The sequence below is a fragment of the Corapipo altera genome, unplaced genomic scaffold, assembly GCF_003945725.1.
Source record: "Corapipo altera isolate COAL_440 unplaced genomic scaffold, ASM394572v1 61305, whole genome shotgun sequence".
Taxonomy (NCBI): Eukaryota; Metazoa; Chordata; class Aves; order Passeriformes; family Pipridae; genus Corapipo; species Corapipo altera.
In genome coordinates, this window is record NW_020884909.1 from 6,162,721 (window position 1) to 6,184,669 (window position 21,949).

At 36.0% G+C, this 21,949-nt stretch overlaps 1 long non-coding RNA gene across 1 annotated transcript; it reads left to right on the top strand.

Annotated features, from left to right (window-relative positions):
- Positions 1-261: 261 nt before the first annotated feature.
- Positions 262-15,307, top strand: LOC113951766. Its single transcript, XR_003529268.1, has 3 exons — positions 262-274; positions 3,148-3,153; positions 15,162-15,307. It is a non-coding gene; the product is annotated as an uncharacterized LOC113951766 (long non-coding RNA).
- Positions 15,308-21,949: the final 6,642 nt, after the last annotated feature.

Here is a 21,949-nt window from a genome sequence, read left to right on the forward strand (position 1 = left end):
CTGGACTGATTTGAGCTCTGATTGGCCAATGGTGATGTGGGGATGATGGGGGACTTCCTGAGGTGCAGGTTGATGGAGAACTTGTGTCTTCCTTAAGCTGACTTCCAGCCCAAAGAGCTCAGCAGTGTCTGCAAAGCAGGATGTTAAACGCTGCAGAGCTGCTTCTGTGTGGGCGACAAGGGCGACGTCATCAGCATAAAGCAGCTCCTGGACAAGATGGTTTAAGGTCTTGGTGTGGGCTTTCAGTCACCTTAGGTTGAAAAGGCTTCCATCAGTACGGTATCGAATGTAGATACCGTCCTGATCATCGAGGTCTGCCGTGGCCCTTTGGAGTATGTATGTTGGGAACGTAAGCTGGTGATGAATCAGAGCACCACAAAGCCAGACCACAGTGGCACAGAACAGAGCACGTTTAGCAAAGCTTCCTGCAGAGTTGCTGTGAGAGCTGCTGCTCAGCCTCCGCTTGTGGAACAGGATGTCTCTTCTGTATTGTGCTAACTCATCTACCATTCTGTACTCATGAAAGTTCATAGCCTGTTTAAATGCTTCTGCAAGCAACTGCCTGGAAAGAGCAATTTGAAGATGCAGTCTGCAAATATGGGAAAAGTCTGAACTGTGTAGCAGTGATTCAATCTCACTCCTTGAGGTATATACCCGAGGAGTTTGACTGATATGAGACAAGAGTAACCTACCACAAACCAGACTTAAATTGAAAGGAAATGATTGTTTACAACACACAGAAATTTTAATTGAGACAAGGGTGACTCAGACCTCATCTTAGCTACTCTTTTCTCCATTCTTGGTTCTGTTCTCAAATTTCACTTTATTAACAGATGGCAAGGACAGAGAGGTAATAAACTAAATGTGAAAAGAAATCAGTTGCCTTTCTCTTTTATTACTTACTGAATTTTAGATAGCTTATGTGCCAGTATGCAAAGCCAAAATGAAAACAGCATCATTGACCTTTGTTATTTCTATTTTCTGTGCACAGAATCCATGAAATCTCAGATTTCCTCCTAGAAAGATGCATATCTTTCTAACCTTGAAGAAGAAATTACTAAAATAGAGATCAACTTTTAGTGAAGTATAGGTATGAGGCTTGGAATACACTTGCCTTGCTTATACAGTACTAGTATTAATAAATGAATAAACAGGAATAACAGGAGGCAATGTTGGTACTTACTGAAGTTGAGCCAACATTTCAATTACTTAAGTGATGAGTTTAAAATATGGAGTATTGATCTGCAGCTGAAACTCAAAGCCTCCAAAGAATTGCTATTTACTCACGAGATGTGTCTTGTGAGTCAAAACAGTATTTCGAACTTATACACTTGTAAGAGTTCAGTGACTGCAATGCCCCTAATCCTCTCTGAGGTATAATATCCCAATTGGGAATCTTACCTCTGCTTCTGTTTCTTAAATATCTTGATTTTTAACAGAGTATGTTAAAATCTAAGTTGTTAAGGTTAGGGAATTCCACAGTTCCATCCATTTGGTCTGCTACATGATTTCATTGTCAAAATCCTTATTAAGAAAAAATTCCATAACCAGCATATTACCAACTACGTGGTTCCATTCAAATTGAATTTTGCTTGCCAGCAATCTGGTGTGAAAGAATAAAAAAGCAGTGATATTGTTTTGTTTCCAACACACAATTACTCTTGAGATTCTATTAACCCTTCCCCCCCCTCCCCCAGCAATTAGAACAATTCCACACTTCCTGAAGAAAAGTGTTCATGAAGAAAATCTGTATGATCACAGAAAGAAAAACTTGGTTGTTCTTGTCACAGTAGAAATTCCCATTAAGGGTTTTAGTAGGTACTTCAAACATTTTAATTAGAGATGTTCAAGAAACTCTTCTGAATATTCAGTGGTTAATAGAAAGAAACTTGCTATTCTAGAGTGTAATAGCAAGTAATATAAGGATACTTGTGACATAAATTAATTGCTCTATCACCATGATATAAAAGATGCATTATTTATCAGTAACAGTGCAATATGTCCATCAGAAACAACCATAATTATTTAGCAACATTGATTCTGTAGCTTTTCTTTTGGTAACTATACAGTAAACCAGTGACTTCATGTCCTCATGGTACCTGAGTATATCAGTTAGTATGTAGGTATTTTTCAACACTTTTAATGTTCTTTGTAAGAATATTTTTACTGACATCTTCTTGGGGTATAAATAAATCTTTTTACTAACATATATTGGCTATATCTGCTCTTGAGAACTACTTTATATTCAGTTAAGTAGGTGGTCTGAATTTTTTTGGGTTATTTTTAAATATTAATGCAATGCTGCACTAACTGTAATGTGCAATACTGAAAGATATACTGAGCTCTTGAGAGATTTTTAAATCAGATTAGTACGAATCTTGCTTTATGGGGATCTGTTTTCTACATTTAGTATTTAAAATGAGAAGTCAGCTATTCTCTGATATTAACAACAGCATCCCAAACAAGCAATATAGTTTTTGACTCTACAAGGTCATACTCATTAGAAGAAACCAATTTATTTTCTTTCTACATGATAGAACGTTACACTGAGAGTAAATTATATGGCAGTTGATTCTGATTGTTTAAATGCACACAACTGTATTATCTTTACATTTCACAAAGTTTCTATTACTATTTGCTTTGATAAAAGTGCTAGAAAATGTTTGAAGTTTAAAATGCAGGTCAGCCCATCATAAAAATTATTTTTAATAATTTTTATTTCTATCCACTAACTGGACTTATGCAATGTTTCCAGGAAATGTTATATGTAAGTTCTATCCATTGGTTAGTGTCCCCCATAACAATAGATTTTGTCCAATAGCAGTGGATTTGGAAAATATAATCTTAGTTCCCCTTATGGGAAAAACCGATTTGGGTAATTCTTGATTTTTCTGTAATTGTGAAGCATGGCAGCTATTGAAATTTATCCTACTGACCACTTGCTGAGACTCCTTGCACATGTGATTCATACCACAGAGGATGAGTTACCCGTAGAAGGAGGCACTCAGCAGGGCTGGGGCTGTGAGCATGGCCTGTGTCTGATGGATGATGCACCAGGTCATCTGGACCTGCAGCCTTGCAGCTGGTCAAAGGGCTTGGGCAGCCCTGCCCTGGTGCTCAGAAGCTGGAGGCTGGAAATCTGGAGAGGCCCCAGTTGACTGGAAGGTGGTGAACATTGTTCCAGTTTTCAAGAAAGGCAAGAAGGAGGAGCCTGGAAACTACAGGCCTGTCAGTCTCACTTCAGTGCCTCGGAAAGTTATGGAAATTATTCTGGAAAGTATTGAAAAACACCTGAAAGACAACACAGTCACTGGTCACAGCCAGCAGGGATTCATGAGAGGAAAGTCCTGCTTATCAAAACTGATTTCCTTCTATGACAAGGTGACCCACACAGCTGATGAAGGGAAGTCAGTTGATGTAACATTTTGGATTTCAGTAAACATTTCAATATTGTATCTCGCAGGATCCTTCTGGACAAACTCTCCAGCCCACAGCTGGATAAACACACTATGTGCTGGGTGAGCAGTTGACTCAGGGGTCGGGCACAGAGAGGTGACAGTGGCTGGGGTGACATCAGACTGTGACCTGTCACTGCTGGGGTTCCACAGGGCTCCATCCTCATCCCTGTGCTCTCCAACATCTCCATCAATGGCTTGGGTGCAGGACTCGAAGGGACATTGAGCAAGTTTGCAGATGACACAGAACTGGGAGGAGCTGTTGAGTCCCTCAAAGGCAGGGGGGCTCTGCAGAGAGACCTGGACAAATGAGAGGACTGGGAAACCTCCAGACAGAGGATATAGAATACACAGTCTTGGTTATAACCACACAGTGATGAACTGGTTCTGGCCCCTGTAATGAGGACACTAATCTTGTAATGTAATGTGTTTATTACATAATTGTTAGATTCTGGTATATTGTGGTTTCATTCTTGTTTTATAATTCTCAAAGCCAATGTTTAAACTGTTCATGTTCTGTAATCTGCCTTCTTAAAGAAGCTGAGCTGCTGGGTTAAATTAGTCACGTTGATTAATTATAGTGGTGAGGGTAGAAAATAAACCACTAGTCTATTTAACTTTACAAGTCAGAGATTAAGGGCGTAATCTGATATTATTCCCAAACTGAAAAGAATATTTTATTACTCTATATTATTGTCTGTATATAGTTCAAAGAAAGATAAGAACATTTGTCTTCACTGAGAAATATGAGTCTTGATAAAAGCCAAAAGCCTCCTATATTTTGACATTTTCCAAAGAGTGAATAATGATAAATCTTATCTTGTTTTTTGTAAAATTCTTTTTCATTGAAACACATTAAGCCTGAAGTGAAAGCAACACTGAGCCTGAACATGAAGCCTGAAGTGAAACCAAATCAACTAAACAAAAAACCAATAAGACATTTTTGCAAATCAAAAAGAAGTGAAAATATAGATCTTTACAAATATATCACATCTTTGCTGATAAAAATTTTTCTTAAATTTATATGGCAGAATTTTTGTACTAGTTTTAATAAAGACTGAAGCTGACTTCCTGATGTCAATACAAGTCACTTCTAAATACATGCAGAGAATATTTTTTAAATTTGAGCTAGTCTAAAAGAAACTTTGGGCGGGTTTCTACACTGATAAATGTCACTTGAACACCTGCAGAAGAGAGCACAAGAGTTTCTTTGACAAAAGTAGGATCTGAAATAACAATACTGATATGAACTCTTTTAAGGAAGAACAAACTGCTTCAGAAAACCCCCAAAAACTCAAACCTATGTTTTTTCAGCTAAGTCAATGCTTTGTGGAATGCTTTATTTTGGTTGAATGCTATCCTTTAAACTTTTGCCATGTTCTCTTATTTCCAGTTTACCATTAAAAGTACCCCCTGAGAAAATGTGTGCAGTTTTTCTCCTACGTGCTCTCTCTTAAGGTGTTAAAAGAACCAGGAGCTCTTCTAAAAATTTTTGGACCCTTGTATATTTTCAAATATATGAACCACTTGGGGTGAGTTTACCCACACTTTGTTTCCTTAGACCATATCAAAATCTGAATATGGGAAGAACTGTAAAATAAGTAAGTTGCAAAGTCTTCAATCTTTATTGCAAATAGATAGAAATCTTCTGAGGGTCAGTCTTATGTGGAATAATCTAGAAGGAGGAAGAACATAAGTTTTCGTTACCAGTGGACACATTTTAAATTATGTCTTGCCCTATTTGCAAGCCACTGGACTGGTCTGTGAAGAAAAGATAGGGCAGAAGTAGTTATAAATTTTAAAAGGGAGCTAGAAGTCCTAAGTAAAAATCTCTGTATGTTTTTATACCTGCAATCAATTTATCTCAATTGGTAGAGTTGAGCAGTGAAGTGTAGCTGAAAATACATGGTGGAATGTCCTTGGACATATTTTTTTGGAGAATTTGAGCACGTATGCTGATGAGTGCAGCAAATACAGCTGCATTTACTGAAAATTTTGTCTAGAATCAAGCTTAACACTTCCTAGTCAGGTTGCCAGGAACCAGTAAAATGAATAATGGAAGCAAACATTAGATGAAAGTTTATTCTGAGTTAAAAATCCCGGTGATAGCTGTAGTTAAAGTTCACTGAAGTTTATTGTACTTTACTCATCTGAGCTTAATTTCCAAAGTTGTGAAATTTATCACTCTACTTTTTAAAGGTCACTATGCCTTTTTCTCGTTAATAGAAGATAGTTGTGAATGCATTACTTTTGAGGAAGTAGTGCTCCAGAGTGAAGTAAATGTTAATTTACTTCATAATATGAGTTTTGAGGGAAATTGTAAGTCTTTGCGACATGCTCTGGAGGTTATATTTTCTGGTATCATTTCCTTTCCATAATGCAGAAAAGCGGTATTGTAGAGATTTCATCCAGAGTTATTCTGGGTAGCTGTGTAAAAAAACAAAATTCCCCCTCATTCTCTCTGAAAATATCTAATTTTGTTTATCTCCAGTAGCATTTAATAAAATAAATCAACAAATCAACAAATATTCAAACCAACTACAATGTGTTGTGAGAGTAGACATTTCTTCCTTTTTTCATGTAGTTTATACAAGAAGGTATATTGTTGAAAGCTGCCACTACATATCAATAGCATTGAAAGGCAGGTGCTGTTTTCTGGTGAGTAACACCAAGCACATAAATGTTAATAATAATTTGGGTGACATTTTTCTGTTTAAAATAATAGTATGAAAGAGTTAGAATGAAATATTCTTTGCAAACCAATATTATGTATCTGTATTACACCCATACCCCATATATTAAGAGATATCTATATGTTTTATGATCTACTGCAGGAGAATTGTCGTGTACATGAAACACACAGATAACAGGAGTTTAACTCTTAGATACCTTTTTGTGTTGGGTTTACATTGACTGGCTCCTGGACTCCTACCTAGCTGCTCTCTCACTCTGCCTCCTCAGCTGGACAGGGGTAAGAAATATGACAATAATGGGTCAAGTTGAAGACATGGAGATCATTTACTGATTGCTGGGACTGGGAAAACAAACTGAACTTGGGAAGAAATAATTTATTGTAAACTAAAATTAAGTCAGATGTTGAGGAACAGACCTAAAACCTATAATACTTCCCTATTTATTCCAAGGCTGAACTTTACTCCTGCATTCCTAGTTTCTCAACTTCCCCTCCTCCAAGCAGCACAAGGGAATGGGAAATGGAGGGAGTGCTCAGTTTGTAACACTTCACCTCTACCACTCCTTTCTTCTGACACTTTTCCCCTGCCCCAGGAGGAGCTTTCCACGGACAGCAACTCCTTAGGGAATATCCAACAGATGTGGCAGAGGGTATTCTGCAGGCTGCAGTGTGGGTCCCTGCCCCAGGAGCCCTTCCTCACCTGGTTCATCTGGTTTTGGTACCTACAGGGTTCTTTCTCACACATTATTTTTCCTTCATTCCTCACACTGATAGGTAGGGCTTTGCTCTTCCTTAAAGATGCTTTCATACAGACACACCAGCTTCTCTGAGGGTCCCAGCTGTGCCTTGCAGTGGGTCTGTTGGAGCCAGCTGGGATCTTCTGTGTCCAGAATTGAGCAGCACCAGCCACTCCTCACAGAGACCAACCACCCCTGCAGCCCTCCCACCTCACTGCTAACACCTGGGCACTTAAACCCAACACAACTTCTCTCTCTCTCTCTCTGTCCTATCACCTTCAAGTGGATCTTAAATCTTCATATTTTATGGTAGAGAATGAAAGTGAGCACCTGTTGAATTATGAAAGAGATGCATTCTTCATTTCTCAACTCAATGCCAAGTGAGTTTCTCTCTGAAATCACACAGCAGACAGCCCACAGTTTTCACTTAATCTGAAAAACAGATAGGCTTGAACAACATTTGAATCTGCTCCTACTTGATTCTCAGTTTAACATCACTCAGGGTTTATTTTTAAATTTTTGCTAGACAAACAATTGTTATTTCATCTTCCTCTTTAGTTTATGATTCGAACTGTGCTGATTTGCAATATAAGTTAGAACCAGTGGGGGGAAAATGCTGGTGGAGGTGGTAGAATGGCATTTAGGGAGGAGAGAAATGTTGAAGATATATCAGCTGAGATCCACTGTCTTACTCTGCATCAGAAGAAATAGTATATAAGTGTTCTCAAGACCAAAATTTTATACCTTAGACTAGAAAACTCTAAATTTAAGCACAGCTCAGTGCACTCTTACACACCGTTTTAAAAATGAACATACTTCAACTACAACAAATTTTTGGACCTCTTTGTAGATACAGTCTCGGAAGAATTTGTAACAGAAAGTTAGAGACTCAGTTTTCTCTTTTTTTTTTTTTCCCTAAAAGTTAGTTGGACAGTTCCCTCCTCCCTTCGCCTTTGTGTTCTTTCTCTTACAAAATGCAGATCCATCAGATCATCAACAAAAGGCTTAGTAAAAAGCTGAGATATCCAGATTTACCAGACATAAATACCTCAAGATAGCATTTAAACATCAGTACAAAGAAAACAATTAGTTTACAAACCTCATGTTATTCTTTCTTAACGTACCTATTAGGATTGAATTAGAAACTCTGATAATCACAAATATTGCAGTGTTTAGACATTTTAACCAGCATAGAACTTTTTTGTGTGTGTTTAAAATTTTAAATTATAAACTAAAAACACTGGTTTATAACTATTTCTATAATACCAATAGTTTTATTTTATGCTTTTATCACTTTGATATCTACAAAAACGATAGTAAAAAACATAATGAGGTAATATTTCTGAAAAGTCAAGAATAACTGTGGAATTGAGTTATACACTAAAGTAAATGTTAATGCTAATTGTGTTTAAAATATATAATACATAGAGAGTATGCCCAGTTTGCAGAATTCATCATCGTGGAGTCGAGTATTTCTATCACGTAAATCCGGATATCTCAGTTGTAAAGTTTCCCTGTGTTTCCACTGCTTTCAAAAATAATTTTGCCTTTAATTTTTGTTTTTCCAACAGTTACTTCACCTCTGACATTTCGAGAGATGACATGAAAGCAAGATGTTATGATGGCCTCTATTGTTCTTGAAGGTCAACATTTTCTGTGAACAGTGAAAGCAAGGTGGAGACTGATCTCTACAGCCTTCACTGTGCTCAAAGAACTCTTTGATTTTGTTCAACATTTGCCATTTTCCAGCCACTCACATCACACTCTACAGGAGAAAAGTGCATAAGAATCTGCAACTCTAGACAGTTCCTCCGCATTAGCAGCAGGTAATGTTACAGCTGCTGCAAACAAGATAATCCATTTAATCTGTGTAGCAAAGGCAGAAATTGCATTGCTCCCTGTGTATTTTAATTGTTTGCAAAAAACACATTCTTTTATCAGACATAAACACATATTTATTCTGTGAGTATGTCTACAAGACTCTATCTGTCTGAGCTCTTTTCTGATCTCTGATTCAGAGCACCGTGCTCTGGTTGCTTTCTCACAAGCAGTTTCTCTGTTAGGTTTTCCTCCTCAGCTCTCCAGTTTTGCTAAGTCTGAAGATTTGGGACGCTGCTGTGATCATTCATGAGATGCAGAATCTAAGCAATTTTCTTTCCCTTCCTGCACATACATAAATCTCTACCCATTCCACTGCCTTCAGAATTGCAATGTTGCAGACTTGTCCTTGGTTGTGCCAAACATTTTTTAGTCGCTGGACTTCAAAGAAGTCAAATCTCAGTAATTAAATTTGATGTCATAAAAATCATACAATACCAAATAATGACTGTTAAATTGTGACTAATATATTACTATAAATTTTATGTGTTAAAATAATTCAGATACATAGGAATATGGATAATGAGGTGATGATAAAATAATTCATGCTGAATTGTCATAATATAATTTTCATAGGTTTCTTTGAGTTTAAAGAAGCAAAGCATGACATCTCTTGCAACTTACAGTATAATAGTTTTTCCACTAAAATCTGAGCACTATGCTTACACCTTTTAAAAGACTTATTTCCAAATCAGTTTTTCAATTAATTTCTATTTTACAAGTTTGTGCTGGCAACATGGAATCAATGACTACAGATACCAGTGTATAGATTTAATTCCATCAAAGCTGTCTTGAAACACATCTTTTCTATGACAGCAGTAAGAGAAAAACCTGAAGGACTTCAAGGTGCAGATTATTACATTAAATTTGGAAAAGAAATGGAACAATGTGCAATATTTTCGTTCAGAATGAGTGCTTTCATAGTCGGATGAATGTTTCTGACTGTAAAACACTCTCATGGAATATGAATATGATGACTTAAAATAGTGGTGTTTATATTTCATAGCATACGCAGGGAGGAATCTATATCTATTTACCTATTTAGTTTTATCAATATCTATTTATCTATTTATCATACAGTTTTCCAATTTGGCCTAAAAATATCACTCAATGTAAAATAGTATTGTGTAGTATATTTAGTTATGTTATTCCATGCAGGTTTTGTTGCTATGTATAGTTGCAAATTTGAATATAATTTGAATAATACTGTGAAATTCGTAAGGTAGGAGAGAGAAAAGAGATATCAGTACCTTAGAATTCAACATGTGTATTTATACTGTAAAAACTACAAAATTTCTTACAGATCAGTTGAAAGAAAGACATGGTGGTTTTGTTTGGTTTTTCTCTCCTTTCTTCACACAGATTACAATTTCTACTTTTTTCTTCTATTTCTCCCAGAGATCTCAAAAAGTAATCATATTGGTTTTTACTTTTGGTGTTTCTGCTGAGATTGATTCCAAGTTCCTTTTTCATCTAGTTGTTTGAAGTAAAGACCAAATAACTAAATCTAAAAATAACACAAAAAACTGTTGAAATGTTGGGTGGTGATGAAGATAAGACTGATTTACAGACGATCTTTTTTTCTAGAAACAGCAACTGAATACAGTAGGGGATATTATTTTTTTTCTTTATAGATCTGATCATGTATACCACAGATGAGATGTCAATAAACAAATAGACTAGTGGTCTAACAAGTGTGGAAATTCCAACATTGTCAGAAAGTAATTTGGTTGTTTCAATTGTAAATTGCATTGTCCAGAATGGTCACAAACTTTTTTGCATTTATTGAATAAGTTAAATTCTTGTCTGCTCTCATTAGAGAAGCTGAACTCAATAAGGGAAACAAAGATTGAATATGTCCCCATTCAAGATGAGTAATTAGCTAATTCCATCCATGATAAAGCAAAGAAAAATTCACATTGAATCTAAAATCTAATGAGTCAAGCACGAGAGCCTGCTAAATTAATCTTGCAGTTGGACTATGCATCAGTATACAGAACATCACACTTTCCTAAAATTGGTTAGTAATGGTCATATTAATCAGAGAAATAAGACCAGGGAGCTAAAATTTTTTCACACTATCACCTTGCTGAGATTGATAGCCTATGAATGATATTGCAGCTGAAGACCACCCCAGAGGCACTGAAATATAAATTATCTTACACAAGGTAAAACACTGCAAAATACATACGTTTAAAACCATAAATTGCACCAACCATGGAGATGCAATACTAATAATTCATGTCTCAAAACTGCTTAAATGTAACAGTGGGTATCGGAATTCTATATTAATTTATACTTAACTTTCAGACTAATTTTGGGGGGAATTTTAAATAATTGCTGTACATAAGGTTCTCCAAAAAAGTCTTCTGATTGCTCAGTTTAAATAATACCTGAGACGTTTGGCAGCGTTGTGAATAAAGTCTGCATGAAAAACTAAATTTATTGCAAATAGTAGTAAAATTTAGCTAACTACAAAGGCAATAAAACCTTAGTGCAGTTATGCATATAAATTAGATATATTTTGCATCTCCAATTTATTAAATTGCAATATTTTAATTACTTGTACAATAAATTGCATAATTATTTAATGAGAACTGGGAGTAATTATGTTAATTGTTGCTTGCCATTGTATATCAAAAAGTAGACAGTGTTTTCTTGACAAAAACATTTTGCAGAAGTATTATTTTACATGGAGGTGCTAGAGAAGGTCCATAATTAAAGTAGTGTCAAGATTTATATTTAAAAGGCTGTATTCAACTATGACTGAACTGAAGAAGTCTTTCTATTGTTTTAGAAGGTTCTTGGAGTGGATCCCTAACAAGATGAGAACTTATTAAAATTCCTAAAAATTAATTGGACAGTTCCCTCCTCCCTTCCCCTTTGTGTTCTTTCTCTTACAAAATGCAGATCCATCAAATCGTCAACAAAAGGCTTAATAAACGGGTAACCATCTTACTACCTGGTATCAGAAGCAAAGCCACCTCAAGGAAATATGGGAAGTTCTAGTTAGAAATTGCTTGTCATTGTTGCTTTCCTCAGAGATTCCTCACCTTTGCTTCCAATCAGAAAGTCTTCTGTTCATGAATTTTGTTTGTGGATTTGGTTCAGGTTTCATGGTTTCAGTGGAATAGCTGCAAATTCCAAGTACCTCTATTCAATACTGGGGTTTTTAAAACTTGGGTTTTGGGTTAGCAAGTATCTTTACTCCCAGGAAAATGTGAGATTATCTTATGAAGTTTTGTCATGCAGGGCCTTCTGAAGCCTCTTTGGCTGGACAGGCAATAGAGTTGGCACAATTTTTTAAGGGACAGTCTCTTAGTTTAAGCACTTTCTGGCCAAACCTTATGAACAAGTCTCAGGTGGAAAAATGTCTAATCACAGAACTGAATAGAACACAGGTGTGCAACAGAATTTGTGTATTGTGCTTTTGGTAATTAGGTAGAGCTCATGTACCCAAACCTACCTGGCCCATCAGGTACCAAGTTCAGGAGGTGAGTTGCGTGCAGAAATCTTTTGTCTAATTAGAAGAAGAAGAATAAGGAAAGTCCAGGACATAAGAGAAGTCTTGACTGATTATCCTCTGAAGCAAACAAATAGACAAGAACAACAAAACAGTTTTAGTGAAGTGCTCACAATTTCCCAGTTACTGGAGAAATTATATTGCAAGACTCACAATTGCTGATCTAAGCCTCCAGTGCAAATATAGTGCTAACTGCAAACTTCCTTTGGTCTCTAAGAGTTGTTGGTGCTTCAGTTGAAACACGAGAAAGACTAAGTTTTTACTGGTTTTTGGAAGCTTTAGAAATTAGAGATGCTGAACTAAGACAGGATCACCAACATTTTGAGTGATGCCTATTTTAACATTGTAGGAGTAAAGGCCAATTAAACACAGACTCATAGAATAATTCAGGTTGGAAAAGGTGGCTGGAGTCCAACCATCCTAAAATAGATCTGTCAGAATAGAATATAATTGATAAAGACTGCCAGATCTCAACTAACAGAGTAGATACTGAGTCTATTGTTAATTATTATTGGAAATGAAGAGGATACTCCATTAACTACAGTGTCTTAGAAAAGTCTCTTCCCTTGAAGTTCACATGAACACAGGATGACTTTAGTGTTTACATAGCCATATTCTATTCTCTGATTGCTTCTTTTACAAAGTTTGATCAGGAGTTGGCCCTGTTGACAGCCTGTCAGGCTTCTTATTCCTGAAGCACAGTGAGGAAAAATTCTTACTGATTTTGGCTCCTTTTACTAACTACGTCACAAACTTGGACAGCCTTACTACATTTCAACATTTAATATGCCACAAATTGATTCCTCCTGATGTAGTCGTGTACTTTTTGAAGTGTGGCCTTTATTTTCTTATTTTCTTTACCTTGCTGTTCAGCCATTTGAATTTGTCTCATCTCCCACTTCCGAATTTGTCTCTTCTCAAGTTTTTTTTTCTTATGGCACCTTCCACTGGCCTGTGCTCATAGTAGGATGTCCTTAAGTGGTCTTCATGACACTGGGGTTTTTGTTGTTTTGGTTTGTTTTTTTTTTTCTTTTAGTTAGTTTCCTAACTTTTATACCTTGAGATTGAATTTTAAATTCATCTAGGTTACAGAAAGTCTGTGAAGATTTATATCTGTAGTGGTCCATTGCTGTTCCTGAGTGCAGGGTGTTTTGTTTCTAAGTTTAATATGTTTGCTTAAGCTGTTGCTACTTCCAATCAACTGAAAAAACATCAGTAAATGAGGTAATTATTCATAAAAGTAAATGTGTGTGCTCACAGAAACCAGTATCCTAGTGGGCTCAGTAACATGTATTCCAAAGACCTTGTAGTCAAAATCCTTGTAAAGCATATATGAAAAGGCAAATCAGAAATTTTAAGGACTGGAGAAAGAGATAAGGGAATTACTAACAATGCATTTACTTTTGCAGAAGTAAAAATGCTTTCTATGGGGTCTGAGAGAAAATCAGTAACTAACAGTGGCTGGCAAAGTTATGTATCCAAATAATGTTTCTGGGAGGATGTTCTTGTTTTATTGTTTTCTAACAAGAGTTTGCAGAAGCAAAGGTTAAGTATCCTCAGTTAATGCATATTCTTGATTTACATGCACACTCTATCTAAAGACATGTAAAGTTTCTTAATGAAAATAAATCATTACAGCAGACAGAATGAACTGTAGTCCCTAATGAAATCTAGCTCGTTTGAACAAGATTGTTTGGTGTTGGGGTTTGGTTTTGGTTGTTTTTTTTTAAAGGATGGATATGAAATATTAGTCCCATTTTAATTGGGAAGGAGAATGCTACAGTTGAAAAGAAGGGAAGACTTTAGGCCTATTAAAAGCTGTAAAAGTATAATTCATTTTAACAATAATTGCAAAACCCACTGCAACAGGGAAACTAAATATTTCTGAGGAGTCCGTTAGGAGATACAGTCAACAATAATTTTAGGCTCAAGTCTGTATTGCTGTTATAAAATTCATAGAAAAAAATCAGAACATAAGAGGAAGGAAAAAAATAAAGTGAGACAATCTTTTTCTGATAAAATGTTCTTTGTTAAATACTTGTGGTAATTTTCATTTCAGCTTGAACAGATACCCTGGAGTGCCCTGTTTATCCAGCAAGATTTAAGGAATCTCTGTTTGGCAGAGAGATCAAAAGTGACAAGTATGAGAACTTAATATTTTGAAATTATTTTCTAAGTAAGTTATATAATACAGATTCCTATCGCTGTAATGAACAATTCCTCTCAATCTTTTAGCCTTGCTTTTTGTTTTGATACATGTGTCATGAAATGTTATTAATTTCTGCAGGAATGTCCTATAAGATACTGTTTATAATATTCAAACTTATGTTATTTTTATGTGCTTTCTGACTATATCAATCCAAAAGTAAAGAGATATGTAGACTACATGGCTGGTATAAAATAACTTATGCATGTAACCTGAAGTGAAGCATTTTCACTGATTATGAAATTGCAGTGGTAGCTATCAGTTGGGGATTTTTTAAAATATTTCTCTCTGCTGCAGAATTCAATAGTATTAAGTATAGCTCTTTTATTGTGTTCTCCAGTTCTTCTTTAGCCCATAAGACTGCAAAGGTCCAGGGGGGATCAGATGCTTAAGATGTACCTTATATTTCTGAGTGTCTAGCTGGGGTGGAAGTCAGCTTAAAGAAGACAGAGGTTCTCCATCAACCTGCACCTCAGGAAGTCCCCCATCATCCCCACATCACCATTGGCCAATCAGAGCTCCAATCAGTCCAGCAGTTTAATTACCTGGGCAGCCTCATCTCCTCGGATGGTGAGATTGACGGGGAGACAGACAACAGGTTAGCAAAGGCATACAGTGCCTTTGGAAAGCTTCATAAAAGAGTTTGGCAAAATAAACACCTGAAGAAAAGTACCAAGATCAGTGTTTACAGAGCCATAGTGCTGTCTGCTCTCTCGTATGGATCTGAATCCTGGGTCATCTACAGCCACCACCTGCGACTCCTCGAACGCTTCCATCAACGCTGCCTCCGTACAATCCTAAACATCCACTGCTCAGATTATGGGACCAATCCATCTGTTCTAGAACAAGCAGCAGTCACAAGCATTGAGGCCATGTTGCTGAGAACACAGCTGTGCTGGGCAGGGCACGTCTCCAGGATGAAGGACCAACCACCCCCTCCCTAAGATCTTGCTCTATGGTGAACTTGCCACCGGCTGCCGCAAGAGAGGAGCCCCAAAGAGGAGATACAAGGACTGCCTGAAACAACATCTCAGCCTTGGTCATGTTGATCACCAGAACTGGTCTACTCTGGCCTCCAATCGGGAGGTCTGCAGACACACCATCTATAACGCTGCTGATGCCTTTGAGAACGCAGCAGGATCACCCTGGAGGAGAAAAGACAACGCAGAAAGAATCGTGTCTTGCAGAATTTACCACCTCAGGAGTCTTTCTGCTGTGCCTTTTGCAACCGGACGTGTCTGTCTCGTATTGGCCTTTTTAGCCCCCAGTGTGTTTGTAACAAACATGGGTAGAGCCCTTCCCAAATCTTCGTTCGCGAAGCCTGGCCATGATATTTCTGAGTATCTAGTTGGGGTGGGGTTCTTCCAAGTGATAATAAAGCTGTGGGACTGCAACCAGTTAGTAGCATATCTGCTGTCTCGCACCTCATAAAGCACAGTTCGCTTCAGGGAATATCATCTTCAGGACAGATTACTGGTAGAGTGGGTTGCCTGATACTCCTGTGATACAAAGAAATTTTTATTTTGTCTTTCCTTTGGGAAACGAAATGGAAAAAAAGGAACGGGTAAATAAGTGTCACAGAATCATGGGGTGGTGACTCTCATGACTGGTAACTCTTTTGGTTGTTTCTAAAGTAAAAATTGAATAATGTTCTAGGTTTTAGAAAGTAAATCCATCTCCACCAAACAACATAACTATACCATAGAATCACACAGAATGAGTCTTGACAGGAGTTCTGTGTTAATCTCTGTGGGTCTTCTTGCCTCTTTTGCTCACCTTCTTGACTGTGGTAATGCATCACTCTTGAGCCTAGAGGAAATGATCCTTGTAATCCTTGAAGATTAAAGACAAAACTTATATTATCAATTTATCAATAGAATCTGGGTGATGACTCCATCGACCACAACCCTGCAGAGAAGAACTCAGGGATACTAAAGGATGAAAAACTGGAGATTTGATCCTGAGGTGGATCAAAGGGAGTATGACCAGCACACTGAGGGAGGTCATTCCCTCAGCTACTCCCTTCTGGTGAGGTTGCCTCTGAAGTCTGGTGTCCAGATCTGGGTCCCCCCAGCACAAGAAAGACACAAACCCATTCAAGTGGTTCCAGAGGAGGGTCACAAAAATGATCACAGGGCTGCAACAGCTCTTCTGTGAGAACAGGCTGAGAGAGTTGGGATTGTTCAGCCTTGAAGAAAAGTAGGCTGAGGAGACTTTATTGCAGCCTTTGAAGAGATAAAGTGATTTAGAAAAAAAGATGAAGAAATACTTTTTCCCAGAGCCTCTAGTGATAGGACAAGGGATTTAGTTGTAGGCTGTGCATAAGGGAGATGTTTTTTGCGATTAGAGTGGTGAGATGCTGGACCACCTTGCCCAGAGACGTTCTGGATTTTCCATCATTGGAAGTGTTCTAAGTCGTGTTGGAAGGGGCTGGGAACAGGCACATCTAGTGGAAAATACCCATGCCAATGACAGGGAGATTGCAAGGATCCTTGATGATCATTTCCACCTCAAACCATTCTGTGATTCTAAGTCTTGAAGTATCTTTTAAAATATATGTAATACTAAACCAAGAATTAAATAATTTTTGTAAGTTCAGTGTCACAAAAAAAAAGTGCATCTCATTTACATCTTACCTTATTTTTTGATGAATTTACCAAAACATCACAGAAAGAACTATAGTATCTAGTTTATAGGGAAGAAATACAATGCTTTATCCTGACTTTCTCATTTCAAAAAAGTGTCAGAAAATCAATTATTTTAAATCAAACTTCTCACATCAAAAATATTACAGTAAATTACTAGCTTTAAAAGAAAATCACACCAAACCCAAGATAATCTATTTCTAATACTATTTTGGAATAACTGACAGCTTAATGTTATTATTGAAAAATACTGTGGAAGCAATTTCTGAGAACTTTTGCTCAGCTGCTACATGTTTTGAAGAGGTGCAGTTGTGAAGAATGTCCATTATTGAACATGCTGAACATCACTATTATGCCATTTGTCTCTCAGTTACTTCTGTAGTGGTAAAACAGTGAAATCTCCAAGAATGGGAGAGACAGGAAAAAAAGTTATTTTACCTGATGAAAACATGAAGTCACAAAATAATCAATGTATCAAATTTTAGCTACAGAGTTCTCTGTAGTATGTGGCCTTTTTGCTATCTACATTTAGACATAAGCCCTATTTTCCTTGAAATTTGTTGCATTCCTGGTGTATATTAAATGTGTGTTTTTAACAGTTGTTGATTCAGTACCATAGCAAAGTTTTATAACATTACTATTCTTTTTGACTTCATTAGTACTTCATCATAACTTGCCAATTATACTTTGCTTTGATGGTGTTGAATAAGTCAAGAATTTTAGAGATTAGAAAGAAGCTTCTCTTAGTGTTTCATTCAATATTATTCTTGTAAAACATTAAATCAAGATTCACCCCGTTTACCATTTCAGAGTCATGTTTTCTGATGACACTGTTATGAAAATTCTATGTCATGACGACTGTCCACAGATTCCCATAATGAAGATGACATAAATCCAAAATAGTCTGCATGTCAGGTGACAAGAAACCAAGTTGTACATGTTTTGCCTTTTGGTCAGTTAGAGGATTTTAAAAGAATTGTCAATATCACTTTTATTTTGAGGGAAATGCTGTCACTGCATTCTTCTTTTCTCTTCTGCACAGGATATATCAAAAAATCCTCTCATTAGTATTGTGCCTAATTTTAATGAAGTTTCTTGTTATTTACGTTAATCAGTTGTCAGTAATTCTGAAGAGTAGTTTTAGAAACAAAACTTTTCAAGAAATACTTCTTTTGATTATGTTGAAGAGAAGATATAGTGATGCTGTGTCCTTTCAATATTTTTCCAGCTTTCATCTTTTGTGTTTAATGGTACTTGTAGGATTATCCATACACTGAAAATTTATATCAGTGTAGCAACTTTCTTTAAAAAGTGTGATTACACTAAAATATTTGTGCAAATGCTGATCTTTTGCCTGAGCCATACATAGTTCTTCTGAAAGTCTTTATATTTGTTCTTCAGCTGCTCTGTGGAACTCTGTGCTTCTGTGAATAGACTTTTTGGGCTTTTTCTACCCAATTTCAATCCAGGTCGTGTTTCTCAGAGGTGTTATAATAATAGGTTTAATTATCTTTCCAAAATATATCAATGGTACTGATGGGTTGATCTCTTTGGTACATCCATCCCATAAACATCAGCTCATCTTTCAGGAAAGTTTTTTTATGATTGAGCAGAAAATGCAAAAGAGACTGGGGTGTTTAAAAAAACCACAACATTTCCTAATCATGAGAGATTATTACAGTCTTCTGGTTGTTAACAGTACTTTCTTTGCATTTTGCAAGCTCATAAAGTTCATTGTATGGCAGTAAAAGTACAAGATTACTGTATTCTCATTTTTTTGAGAATTAAGTGAACTTTTGTGGAGGAATATAACAGGCTTCAAATCATGTAGATAGCTATTAAGAACAGATAATGTAATGTTTGATCTTTTTTGGTGGAATACTTCAAGAAAATTTCTGCCTTTATAAATGCATCTATAGGCTAAGAATTTGATTTTACTTTGTAAAAAGTTTCTGAAAAAGATTCTCTCTAAGAATTTAATGAAGATAAAGGTTGGTTTTCTAAATTATGTTCATATTAATTATTTCTAATATATAAATTATTCATTAGTAATTAAAGTTTCAACTATCAGTTGAGTTAGCTTATAATTAATTTGGAAAAATAGAGTAATGAAATGTAGTAATTAAACAAGAAAATCTTCTTATTATAATTACTAAAAAACTCTTATTTGAAAAAGATTTAGAAGCAACATATTTTCACTGACAATAAAAAAGAGTTGAAAGTTATGGCAAAATGCTTCACTTACATTTTCACTTAACATTTTAACTACCATGGATAAGTTTAAAATGTAGGTGAAGCATCTTGCCTTGGATTTTGGCTTATTTGGCACATTTAATTAAAAGTCATTTGTGATCAGTATTTGAATAGGACAACTGGGCAAACTTCAGTATGACTTTGGAAGGAAAATATCCCCAGATACATGTGAAACATTTCTAGGTAGCAATAAAGTTTGTATTTTAAGGTGAGTATTTTAATTTGGCTACAGCTATTGCAGCTTTCCAGGCCTGACTGAAAACTGAGGATACTTGGCTATCATTCTTCCAGGTCTGGACACTCCAATAAGCTAAAGGAGATCTGTGCATCCTGACAAATCCAATACATCCCATTTGTTTTCCCTTTAATTTGTTAAAATGACATAAATTGTGCAAGAAACTAAGAAAATAGACACCTCACTGCTTGTTTTTCCACTGTGATTCCTGATAACCTAATGCAAAACACTTGGTTAAACTAACTGATTTGTCTTCTTCCTGTGGTAGACTGAAATGTTGTTAGTATCTTAATCATATTATAATCATGTTAATGTCAAAATCACAGAAAGACTTTCCATTTAATCTCTCTCTGTCACTGTCTTTCTTCCCCATCCCCTCCTTTTCCTCCATAAAATCAGAAAAGAGTGTTGCCTGATTGCAGTTTGTGTTAAATTTCTTGAATTAAGTCATATGAACCCAAAACTTTTTAGCACACCTCTAATGGAACCAAATTAACAGCAACATAATGCATTCCTTCTTTTGTTGCTTTTCTAATCTTTAAAAGGCACATAAACACCAACATGAAAAGACCTTCAACTTGTTCTATGAAGTATTTTTTCTCTAGGAACCTTAACAGAGGCCATACTTGGAATTCAAAGCCAAATAAAGTTCTATTTCTTTATTTTCTATGTCAGAAGGTGTATAAGGGACCTCATCTAGCTTTGATAAAATAGTGCTCTTTGTTTTTCTCGTACTGCTGAAAAATGCAATTTATCAAACATTGTAAGTGAATAAGTCGTAGAGGCACTGTGTCAGAAACAGTGTCTGGTAGTAGTTGCTTTTAGACTTTTGTAAGAGTACTGAAAGTGCAGTGGAATGAGAAATAAAATAAAAAAATTCAAAAAGTTGTAAACTTTCAATGTACCTGAAGACTCTTTCAGAAAGTACTCTTTAGTTGGCCGTTTTTTTTAAATATTTCTAAGTGGTGAGAAATAGAGAACTTAATATTAATTTGTAGAAATAGAATTAATTTATCTTGGCTGAAGAAACATGAACTCTGGCTGTGTGCAAGCACAGCACAAGTACAGAGGCAAGTTATATTTTTGTCATGCTGAATCTGAATAGAACTGCATAGATATAGTACCTTTTAATCATGCTTTTGAAAAGAAGAATATGGCTTTAAAGCTGAAAAGTATTATATAAATTCAGAAAACAGAAAGATCCTTAGGTCACCTCATAAAAAATGACATAAATGTGAAGTTTACAGAGACAGTTTATTGTTTGCATGATGAATGATGTGACAGTCTTGAGATACCTTTTTTCTGACACTAAAAGTCATTTTTCTAGGTGGAATCTGACATAAATCTAACAGTTTTTCCACATAGCAGTAAAAAATGAAATATTAACCCTCCTTTTGTTTTGTATTTCTGATGTTCACTTTCTGAAAATGTCTAGTTTTCTTCACCAACTCTTCTTCAGCTGTGCCAACACTTAAATCTCTAAAAGAGCAAACCCACTAAGCCAAACAACTTTTAATCCATATATGATTTAAAAATTACACCAGTATGGATTCAGAAATGTTTCTAACCGTGATTTCATAAGATGCATTTATTTATCTTCCCTTTATGCCTGAGGAGGGATATGAGAATAGTCACAGTTTAGGGTCTGAGAATAGTCACATGTTAGGATCTGTGTCCATTCTACCCTATAGCATTGAAACTGTAGAACCATAAAGTTGGTCTTTCTGTCAGAAAATATTTTCCATGGAACAACTTGCCTGATTAATAGTACACATAACTTATTCTCCAAATACAGCTTTTGTTCTGTGAAAATGGTTGCTTCTGTGTCCCTACTGTCATATACAGATTAATTCTCTAGGTTAGTCATGAAGATGTAGGCTCATGATAGCCACCACAGAGTATGAAATATTTTTTTCTCTAAACAGAGAAAGTGGGGAGAAAAAAGAAAGCTTTTGAATAAAGCAATAGGCCCTTTTCGAAGAGATGAAAGGATTGACAGTGTTTTTTTCCCCAACATATGAGCCCACATCAGGAGGAATATTCCTGAACCTTCATAAATTATTTCCAAATCTAGATATCTCCAGATCTAGGTATCTCACAAATGGACAGCTTTATGAAGCTATGGAGCTTATGTATGAAGCATTACAATGGCTATATAATATTGCTAAAAAAGACTTATTGGAAGTCTCCCCTCCATAGGACTGAGTGAAAAGTATCTGTTTGTAACAAATGTCTTTGTGGTTTCCTCTGCACTTATACACCACAATAGACTGGGGGAGGAAAGAAAAAAAAGTTATTATTTTCCTTTCTGAGGAAATATTAATT